This window comes from Bombus vancouverensis, chromosome 3 (genome assembly GCF_051014615.1).
Source record: "Bombus vancouverensis nearcticus chromosome 3, iyBomVanc1_principal, whole genome shotgun sequence".
Classification (NCBI taxonomy): Eukaryota; Metazoa; Arthropoda; class Insecta; order Hymenoptera; family Apidae; genus Bombus; species Bombus vancouverensis.
Genome location: NC_134913.1, coordinates 21,251,475 through 21,262,943, shown reverse-complemented (window position 1 = coordinate 21,262,943; position 11,469 = coordinate 21,251,475). Strand labels below are relative to the sequence as shown.

The following is an 11,469-nucleotide window of genomic DNA, read 5'->3' as shown; positions in this document are numbered from 1 at the left end:
GCCAAGATGGCCGCCAAGATGGCTGCCTCTTCCCTCGTGGCAACACCGACACTTTTAACTCTAATAACAGTTTTAATTCATCGATTTCCACCAAACTTTTTGCACACGCCTATTCCTCACCACTAGCACTTCACTTTCACCCTAATCCTTCCACTGCACTCTTCGATTTTTCCACATATTTCGGTCACGGAATACGGAGCGACGCGCACGTGTCCGTCCTACTTGCCGCCATATTGGAACTCCAAAAATCTGGTAAGAGCCACCGAAAGGCGACCTGTGCCTTACCATTTATATGTGTTCCATCCTTGTCTAGGGGAGTGCTAAACGTCTCTCCTTTCATACTACACAACCTAACCCCAACCTTTTTTTTTTTTTTTTTTTTTACGTGGAGAAATCCTCATGGACACCCGCTAGCGGGTAGTGTCGGACTCTTACCGACTAAAACTCCACGGTGGCCTGTCCTGACGCCTGAGTCGAGATGCACCCGGGATCTCTCCCGAATTACTACCGGTTACCCCCGGGCGTCTATCTCTCCTTTCGTCGAAGGGAGGCGTCCTGCTCTTCTTGGACCGCTAGGGGGGGGACCACGCCCCCTAGCGCCTCGCTCCTGCTGCTTCGTCCTGGGACCCCGTCCCCTGAAGCCTCCTCCTGGTTTCCACGCGCTGCTACGGTGGGCGCGGCGGCGCCGGTGCTGGCGTCGCGCCCCTGTGGCGCGCGGTATTCCTGGGGCGCTGCGATGTCCTGGACGGGTCGCGAGCTCGTTCCCTGATCCTTTCCGCCCGCTCCTTCGCCAGCATTACCTGCTCGCAGTAGGTGCGGACAGCGGCGTACTCCTGGCGCCCTCTTAGCATGGCCGCGACGACCGCTTCTGGGGCTAAGCTCTCGCCGATTTCGAGCCGTAGGACGCGTCGTGGTTCCGCCCACGCCGGACAAAACTCCAGCGTGTGCTGCGCCGTGTCCTCCTCTTCCTCGCAGTGGTGGCAGACGGACGTAGCCTCTCGCCGAATCCTTAGCAGGTACTCGCCGAATACTCCGTGGCCGGTGAGCAGCTGCGTCATCCTGAAGGTCAGCGGTGCTCCGCCTCGATCCCTCCACGTCTCCCAGTTGGGAAGCACGGCGCGAACGGCCCGGTGCGGCCGCACGGCGTCCTCCTGGATCAGCTGCGAGCGCCATCGTTCCCAGACCTCCTTCTTCGCCTCCTCCCGGATGTTCGAGGCCGGCTGGCCAGAGGTCGATGGCGTCGGGTTCCTCCGCTGATGTTCGTATACGCGTTCGAGCGCCGGGGCTTGCAGCTCGAACGGCGGGGACGCCGCTAGCACGGTCGCCGACGCGTACGATGTCGTCCTGTAGCCTCTCGCGATGCGGATAGCGGTCGTCCTCTGCAGCCTCCGCAGCAAGGTCAGGCTGCGGCGACTGGTCGCCAGGCTTCTGGCCCAGACGGGTGCCCCGTAGAGAACTCGGGACCGGACTACTCCCTCGTAGAGTCGGCGGACTCTCGATCCTGCTCCGCCGATGTTCGGTAGGAGGCCGCACAGGGCGTTGGCCGCGGCCGTCGCCTTCGGGACCAGTTGCTCGAAGTGCGGTTCGAAGGTCCATCCGCTGTCGATCGTGAGACCCAGGTACCTCATCTGGCGTCTCACCGGGACCTCTTCTCCGCCGATGTTCACCGTCGATCCTGCGGGAGGCGTTCCTCTTCGTCGCTGGTCGAAGAACCACAGCGCCTCGGACTTGGCCGGCGACACCGTCAGGCCGAGCCTCCGAATGGCGCTCATCGCGCACGCCACGGCGTCCTCCGTGCGGTTCGCCGCGTCCTGCCACCATCGTCCCCCGGCCAGGACCAGGGTGTCGTCTGCGTAGCACACCATTCCAGCCCCGGGGGGCATCGGACATCGGAGGACCGAGTCGTAGGCCGTGATCCAGAGTATCGGACCCAGCACCGACCCCTGCGGAACGCCGCGCTCGATCCGTCTTCTTTCTTCCCCGTCCCTTCCGGCGTAGACGATGTACCTGTCGGAAAGGTACGCGCGGACGATCCTCACCAGGTACGCCGGGACGTCAAAGTGTCGCAGGGCCTCCACGATCCTGGTCCAGGGGATGGAGTTGAAGGCGTTGGTGACGTCGAGCGACACCGCCACCGCTACCCCTTCTCGGGCGACCTTGTCCTCGGCCATGGTCCTCAGCCTCTTCACCGCGTCCACGGTCGAGCGGCCGCGGCGGAATCCGTACTGGCTGTCGTGCCAACCGGGCGTCCTCCGGGTCACGTGAGCCTCCAGCCGGGCGGCGACGATCCTCTCCAGCATCTTGCCCACCTCGTCCAGCAGGCATATCGGCCGGTACGCGGACGGCGAGTCCGGCGGGCGGCCCTCCTTCCGTAGCAGCACCAGCCTGGCCGTCCGCCATGTCCGGGGGTAGGCGCCCTCCTCCAGGCATCTGTCGAACAGGTGCCGCAGGCGGGGAGCCATGGTGACGACCGACTCCACCCACGCACGGCCCGGTATTCCGTCGGGTCCTGGCGCCACGTCGCGGGACGCCGTCCTCCTGGCTGCTTCGAAGAGTTCCTCGTCGCTGACTCGCAGCTCCTCGCTCCATCCCGTCGCGGTCGTCGTCGCCGCCTCCTCGTCGTCGTCGTCGGCGGAGGGGGAGGATGGCGCCGGTCGGCTCGCGTCCCTGTCTTCCGGCGGGAACAGCGTCCCGATGACATTGTCCAACAGCGTCGGGTCCATGTCCGAGGTCAGCGGGGGCGCCGAAGGTCGCAGTTTCTTGGTGACCACTTTGTACGGCCGTCCCCACGGGTCGGATTCCACCTCCTCGATCAGCTCCGTCCAGCACCGAGATTTCGCGGTCTTGATCTCCCGCTGAAGAGTCCGTCTCGCCTCTCTGTACTCCTCGTAGAAGCGGGAGATCTCCTCCTCGTCGCGCGTCAGTCTGCGACGACGGGCCCTTAGAAATCTTCTGCGGGCACGCACGCAGTTTTCTCGCATCTCGGCGATCTCCGGGGTCCACCAGTACGTTCCCTGGTCTCGTCCACCCCCCGGGACGGAGCGCGGCATCGAGGCGTCGCACGCCGCGGTCATGTATCTTCGGAGCTCCTCCGCCTCCTCGTCGATACTTCCTCGCTCGGTCGTTCGTCGGGCGTCCCAGCTCCAGGCGGACACGGTCGTGGCCGCCCGCAGCATCTCCTTGTCCATCTCCTTCAGGCGCCATCGCGGCAGCGGCGGCGGGCGGCGACGGTTCTCTCTCGGTCCTCGTCGTCTTCTCCCGGCGTCGTCCTCGGTCCCCAGGGTCACCTTCATCAGTACGTAGAGGTGGTCGGACAGCGTTTCCACCCCCTCGGCCACTCTCCAGTCGCGGATTCGCCTGAGCAACTCCGGGGTAGCCCACGTGATGTCCACCACGGAGGATCCCCTCCAAGCCACGCAGGTGCTCGCCGAGCCCCTGTTCGCCAGCAGGAGCCCCAGACTCGCTGCCCAGTCGGTGAGCATCCTTCCACGGGAGTTGGTCCTTGGGTTTCCCCATTGCGTCGAGTGGGCGTTGAAGTCCCCCAGCACGAGCACCTGGCGGGGGAGGCATCCTCGGATGCACTCGCCGACTCGGTCCAGGAAGTCCCCGTACGCGGCCAGGTCGATGTTCGGAGAGACGTACACCGCCACCACCGCCGCTCCTAGCCACTCGACCGCGACGAAGCCGTTGCCACGGTCCAGCAAGACGCACGAGGCCGACGTCCACGTTATCCCCGCGGATCCGTCCAGGTCCCCGATCCAGTTGGGCGAGTCGGGTATACGGTGCGGTTCGGCCACCGCCGCCAGGGCCACCTCGTTCTCCCGGACGGTCTGGACGAGCAGATCTTGCGCTCGTCTCGACCTACCGAGATTGCATTGCAGCAGGCGCTTGAACTATGCCGTCACCTCCATGGCCTCCTCCCGGCCATCCGCCGCTGCTGTCGGTTCGGCGGCGCTTCCTGGTGTCCGTACCGCGGCGGCTGCTGCTGCTGCTGCTGCTACCGCTGCTGGTTGGCGGGTCGGTCTCCTCCTCTTGACCTTCGGGGGATTGCATGCCTCCCCGCCCATCCTGTGATTCGCGGGTGCCCCGAGCGATTCGCACAGCGGACACTTGGGAGCGGAGGCGGGACAGCCTCTGGCGCGGTGTCCGCTCCCGCCGCACCTGTAGCACAGGTGCCCTCGGTCTTCGCCGGATACGCACGTGGCGCGCACGTGCCCCAGTTCCAGGCACCTGAAGCACTGCAACGGGCGCTTCGGCACGGCCCTTATCCTCGCCGTTGACCAGCCCAGGGCTATCTTCTCCGCCTGGGCCAGCTTGCGGGCTCCTGCCGCCGGGCACTTGATCCATGCCGACCCGAGGCCGCCTCTGGTGGCGCCGATCTCGCCCACCTGCACCTCCGCGCTGCCGCATCCCGCCGCCGAGGCCAGTGCTCTCCGCAGCTCCTCCTTCTTGACCGAGATGTCTATCCCGGTCACGCGTAGCTCCGCCATCCTGGTCGGGGTGGCGATTCTCACCGCCGTCGGGTCCAGGGTCTCGGCCAGCCGCGACGCCAGTAGCGTCGCCTTTCCCCTGTCCTTGTCGCCGGGGACTTGTATTATAATGGCGCCCGTCATCGCCTTCTTCATCTCCAGGCGCTCCGTCCCGAGCTCCGACAGCGGAATCCTCGTTCTCGCTGCCTCCAGGACGTCGGCGTACGACATCCTCGCTCCCTCGTTTAACGTCAGGGTCACCGCGGATGTTCGCGGTGCGCGAGGGGGCGTGACCACCTTGGGTGCCCGCGGTGGTCCTCTCTGCGTCGCGGGGGCGCTCGCCTTCGGTGCGCCCGTCGTGTCGCCGCCCGGCTGGGGTTGCTCCTGCCGCCGTACCCGCGTCGGTGGTGGCGCGGTCGACCCTTTCCTCGCCGCCTCTGCTACGGCGGCGGCGGCGACGGCTGCCTTCGTCCCGTTCGCCGTCTTCCTGTTTCTCCTCCTCTTCCTCTTCGTTTCCACCAGCTCCCATCCGCCGTCCTCCCGTTCCCTTCGGGTCGGCGTCGGCTGGGCCGCGGGAGGGGCGACGGGGCGGTCCCCGCTGGGTCGTCCTTCGGGGGTGCGTTGCCGTCGTGCGTCCCCGAATCGTTCCTCGATTGTCCGGAGAATGGAGGGTCCCAATTCTCGGACCGCTCTTTCCAGGGCGTCCAGCCGCGTCCTGTCGTTTCCGCCCTCCCACTGCGCGCGGACGTATTCGGGCGCCGCGTTGGCGCATCGTGGGCACTCGTTGACGTGGGCAGCCAGTCTCCTCAATTCCTGGCGGAGGGCTGCGTTCTCCCCCTCCAGCATGGACAGCCTCGCGTCCACGTCGTCGCCGGCGCCTCGCGCTGGCCTCGCCCTCCTTGCGGATTCCTCGTTCCACGCGGCGGTGATATAACTCGCCGCGTTTTTAAGGGATCTGATGTAGGTCCCCTTCAAGTTCGACGACGTCGTCGCGACGTGCATTATCTCCGACACGTGCATCGTCAAACCTGCGCTGATTTCGGCCGGGGAGCTCGTCTTCATCTGCACCTCCAACTCCTCCGACACCTCCGGTGTTGTCGTGGCTCCCATTCTCTTCCTCTTGCACCTGGACGCCATCGAAGCCAGCGACGAGCGCGAGGCGAACGAGGCGACCGACTCCTCGTCGTCGGACCTCGCCCGCCCCCGCGATCCCCCGGCCAACGGTGTCGTGCCGTCGTCCATCGTGGTCGGCGCGAGAAAAACGTACTCGGACCTGTTCGCGGCTCTCGGCGAACGTCTCGTCGCCTTCCTCGGAGGCTCCTCCGCGGTCTCCGTCCTGTCATCCTCTGGATGTCCTCCTGTGGTTATCCTCCTCCTCTCTCCTGCTGTTCCGTCGCCAGTCGTATAAACGCGTCCGGGGGCCTGACGGTCCACCCTCGAACGGCCGTGGTCGCGAGATATCGACGCAGCGGGGCCCACTTCACTACCCGCGACTGCGCCGGTACTGGGGTATCCCTCCCCTGCACCGTAAACGTTGTCATTTATCTTCTCCATGTCCATATTTCTTTGTTTGTTTGTTTGTTCTTTTGTCTTCGCCAATGTAATCGACAAAGTCTCCGTCCTGGAGCCACTCGCTCTTTCACGCGCTGCCCCTGTCGAATGCGGACCAGGGCGACAGGTGTGCCGCGCGAGATGGTAAGGTAAGTGGTCTGTTCCACCGCGGGTAACTACTTCCACCGTGGGTAACTCGTTCCACCTTCGGTAACTAGTTCCGACGTCGGTAACTTGTTCCGCCGTCGGTAACGTAGTTCTCGCATCTACCGCACTAGCACTACACTGTAGTTCACTGGCCTCCCGCGAGACGCCTCGGCGGCGCAACCGTCGCGCGTCACTACGATGGCCGCCAAGATGGCCGCCAAGATGGCTGCCTCTTCCCTCGTGGCAACACCGACACTTTTAACTCTAATAACAGTTTTAATTCATCGATTTCCACCAAACTTTTTGCACACGCCTATTCCTCACCACTAGCACTTCACTTTCACCCTAATCCTTCCACTGCACTCTTCGATTTTTCCACATATTTCGGTCACGGAATACGGAGCGACGCGCACGTGTCCGTCCTACTTGCCGCCATATTGGAACTCAACCTAACCCCAACCTAACCCCAACCTAACCCCAACCTAACCCCAACCTAACCCCAACCTAACCCCAACCTAACCCCAACCTAACCCCAACCTAACCCCAACCTAACCCCCAGCGGGTTCCAACGGTGTCCAACGGTGTCCAACGGTGTCCAACGGTGTCCAACGGTGTCCAACGGTGTCCAACGTTGTGCGCAACGTTGTCCAACGATGTCCAACGATGTCCAACGATGTCCAACGATGTCCAACGATGTCCAACGATGTCCAACGGTGTCCCACGGCGTCCCACGGTGTCCAACGGTGTCCAACGTTGTCCAACGTTGTCCAACGATGTCCAACGGTGTGTCCAGCGATGTCCAGCGATTTCCAACGATGTCCAACGGTGTCCAACGATGTCGAACGGTGTCCAACGATGTCCAACGACGTCCAACGGTTTCCAATGCTGTCCAACGATGTCCCACGGTGTCCAACGATGTCCAACGATGTCCATCGATGTCCAACGGTGTCCAACGATGTCCAACGACCTCCAGCAGTTTCCAATGCTGTCCAGCGATGTCCCGCGGTGTCCAACGATGTCCCACGATGTCCCACGATGTCCAAAGATGTCCAAAGATGTCCAACGGTGTCCAAAGATGTCTAACGACGCCCAGCGGTGTCCAACGCTGCCCAACGATGTCCCACGTTGCAGTCCAGTCTAGATCATCCAAAATTCTGTTGGTGGCTTTTCGAGACCCAAACTGGACCGACGGTATCCCCCGGTGTCCCACGGTGCAGTCCAGTCTAGATCATCCAAAATTCTTTTGGCGGCATTTGAAGATCCAAACTGGACTGTTGCGTAGTTCTTAGCTTTGCATCGTTTTCCAACGATTAATCAACTGATTAATTTTTGGAAAAGGATGCCAATTACCAGGTCTCACCACGAGGAGGTGACTACGCACGAGACCCGCCCATGGGTATATGTAGCACTACACATCGATCTCGACATTCAACCTGTTGGCAGAATGTCGAGTTTTGACTCTACTTAACCATGGGCCTGCGTATGGAAATAGTTGTTTCGTAGCCTAACTGCGAAACACATATCCCCGACGCAGCGCTTACATGAATCTTTACAAACGTAGAACAAAGCCTACGTAACGCAACATCCATCTCCCACACAACGATTACATCGATCAGTACAAATATCGTACAATAATTCGCATCCCTACTGGCATCATTCGGTATCAAACCCACATTTATCTAACTTGGAATGAAACGAAGAAAATGTAGCTACTGACACTGCATATACCATTTCGTGTCTCGCAGAAGGGACATACGAGTCGCTGTACTAAACTAGTTAACGTTCTATTTTTGCGACACTGTAAGATATTGAAGATACTGAAAAGTTGTAAACTCTAACGTGATCTCAATAAGTTTCCCTTAAAAATGGGAAAACAAGAAAATGCCCGATTAATCAGATGATAAAGGAAAAAATCGCGGCGCGCCCGAAACGAACGAGATCGCGATCTCTCGAAAGAACTAACAAACCTACGCGACGTACCCCCGTACACGAGATAACCCCGAGGTTCCGCGGAAAGCCCAAGAATTGACCGTAACTCGATTCCTGTTTCGCCGTTCGAAACTTACACGAGTCGCGGGCGATGGCGCCGACCGATGATGCTAGTGATCCACGGGTAATTCAGCCGTGGATCCAGCACATAGGCCAGCAACTTAACACACTCCAACTGAACATGTGGAACCCGGGGATGGACCGCTGAACAGGATTACGAAGGCAAGAGGCCTCAACTGAACAGTGGGGTCCACTCACGGGGAGGGACCGCTGAACAGGATTACGAAGGCATTGACCTCAACTGAACAGTGGGGTCCACTCCCGCGGGCCCGAACAGAATTACGGAGGACGTGAAATTGCAGGTCCCTGGCCGAGTACCAAAGTACCAATCGGACAGGACTGCAGATCCACGACTGAATCCCCAACAGGTTCGCTAGCATCACCGGCGCGACGACAACTCCCGCGATCCGATGCGAACGTCGAGCAGTCGTCGAGCAGTCACCGAGACAGAGGTGTCCTTGGGGCGACTTACGAATCCAAAGAGTTGTCCAGTGCACGTTGACCCGCACGTACGTGGAATACGCGCGAGCGAGTACGTCACGCTACGGTTTGAAAGAACTGAGTGATCGCGAACCGATAAATCGCGAGTACAAGAAGTACTGTGTGGTAAGCGAGTGAAGGGAGACGAGATCTTTCTTTTTTTCGTTCTAAGGTGGATAAATGTCGTTGTACAGTATGAGCTCACAATGCACTTAACATAGGTATCTACCTTACGATTAATTAAGACTAAGACGCACGCATCCCACGGTGTCCCACGGTGTCCCACGATGTCCAACGGTGTCCAACGTTGTCCAACGATGTCCAACGGTGTCCAACGTTGTCCAACGACGTCCAACGACGTCCAACGACGTCCAACGACGTCCAACGACGTCCAACGACGTCCAACGACGTCCAACGACGTCCAACGATGTCCAACGGTGTCCAACGATGTCCAACGATGTCCAACGACGTCCAACGGTGTCCAACGATGTCCAACGATGTCCAACGATGTCCAACGATGTCCAACGATGTCCAACGATGTCCAACGATGTCCAACGATGTCCAACGACGTCCAACGGTGTCCAATGCAGTCCAGTCTAGATCATCCAAAATTCTGTTGGAGGCTTTTGGAGACCCAAACTGGACCGACGGTATCCCACGGTGTCCCACGTTGCAGTCCAGTCTAGATCATCCAAAATTCTGTTGGAGGCTTTTGGAGACCCAAACTGGACCGACGGTATCCCACGGTGTCCCACGGTGCAGTCCAGTCTAGATCATCCAAAATTCTGTTGGAGGCTTTTGGAGACCCAAACTGGACCGACGGTATCCCACGGTGTCCCACGTTGCAGTCCAGTCTAGATCATCCAAAATTCTGTTGGAGGCTTTTGGAGACCCAAACTGGACCGACGGTATCCCACGGTGTCCCACGTTGCAGTCCAGTCTAGATCATCCAAAATTCTGTTGGAGGCTTTTGGAGACCCAAACTGGACCGACGGTATCCCACGGTGTCCCACGTTGCAGTCCAGTCTAGATCATCCAAAATTCTGTTGGAGGCTTTTGGAGACCCAAACTGGACCGACGGTATCCCACGGTGTCCCACGTTGCAGTCCAGTCTAGATCATCCAAAATTCTGTTGGAGGCTTTTGGAGACCCAAACTGGACCGACGGTATCCCACGGTGTCCCACGGTGTCCAACGGCGTCCAACGGCGTCCCACGTTGCAGTCCAGTTTAGATTATCCAAAATTCTCTTCGTGGCATTTCGTAATCCAAACTGGACTGTATTAGCGTGGTTCTTAGCTTGGTATTGAATTATTGTGCAATGCTTGTATTTATGGATGTTGTGGTTTTCCAAAAGTTAATCAACTGATTAATCTGCGAAAACGATTACATCTATCAGCACAAACATTGTACAATAATTCGGTACTGTACTGGCAACATTCTGTATCAAAGATACATTTGTCTAACTTGGAACGAAAGAATGGAAATGAAACTATTGACACTGCATATACAATTTAGAGTCTTGCAGAAGAGACATGCGACTCATTGTACTAATCTTATGAAAATATCGAAAAGTTATATACTCCAACGTTACCGCAATATGCTTCTTTTAAAAATGGGGAAACGGGAAGAAGCCTGAACAATCAGACAATGGAAGAAAAATCATTTGGGTATCTAGCATACATATTTAATATGCTATGAAATGTTCATATATGTAATTGAAATCTACTTTCTGCTAATTGATAAATTTGAAGCAAACTCGTTTACTTGGTGTGGTATATGAAAGAAACAGGTATTTTTAAAACGAGAACATTTTATACATGAAAAATAAACTACTAATAATGGTTAATTATAGATCAAATTACTATTGATTAAATTTTAGCAAATATAGAGAATCATTTGTATCTTTTTAATCGAAACTAGGGTTACGTTGAAAACAAGAATTTTAAGTAATTGAATTTAATCTGAATTAAAAATTCACTATGAAATTCGAATATTTATAAAATTCTACATTACTGTTAAAAGATTGAAAATATCGCGGTCGAAGAAATGTTAAAAGTTATGGTTCTAAGAATGAAGAATCACCAGCGGAAATTCCAATTGCAATGAATTAAATTTTAAAAAATATTTGAAGCCTTCATAGCAACTTTAAGATATTTCATTATAATACTTTGTTGCGCATGAAATCGCTCACAGTTTCAAATATGTAAATCTATATATAATATACATTCGTAATAAATTTCTGTATTTTAGCAGTTATGGTAACGATAACGCTGACAAAGAAATATGTCTTATAGCAGTATTTTCAGTAATAAACGTGGTAATAAGGGGCGCTGAAAAGGAAACAAAGCAGTAGCCAGAAGGGCTACTAAAATTCAATTGTATTCCACTCTATATAAACCCGATCAACACGCCGAGAGTGGAACTGAATATTCTTGTTTCGCAACACTAATTTACTACAAATATTTATGAAGCAGAAAATTTTCAAAATCAAACGCGATGAGTGCTTCGTTATATCTGCAATATCAATTAATCTACCATTAAAAAAAAACATTAAGCCTGAAAATTCCCGATATTTGATACGCAACGCTAATAAATATAAATCTACGCACTCGTATTTAAGCAATACGCAACACTAATAGCGAGTAATGGCAGTGCAACCATTTAGGAGGTTGCCGATCTACGATCACATTTGTACAGCTCTTGCAGCTGTACGTGTGATCCAGGAACAGTGTCCGACAAATGCAGTCGGAGAGTTTGGGCATTTCGTAAACG

The 11,469-nt window shown here is 56.4% G+C and overlaps 1 non-coding gene across 1 annotated transcript; it reads right to left on the bottom strand.

Moving 5' to 3' along the window:
- Window positions 1-241: 241 nt before the first annotated feature.
- On the bottom strand, window positions 242-347 carry LOC143302536 (U6atac minor spliceosomal RNA). Its single transcript, XR_013058126.1, has one exon. It is a non-coding gene; the product is annotated as a U6atac minor spliceosomal RNA (small nuclear RNA).
- Between the last annotated feature and the right edge of the window lie 11,122 nt (window positions 348-11,469).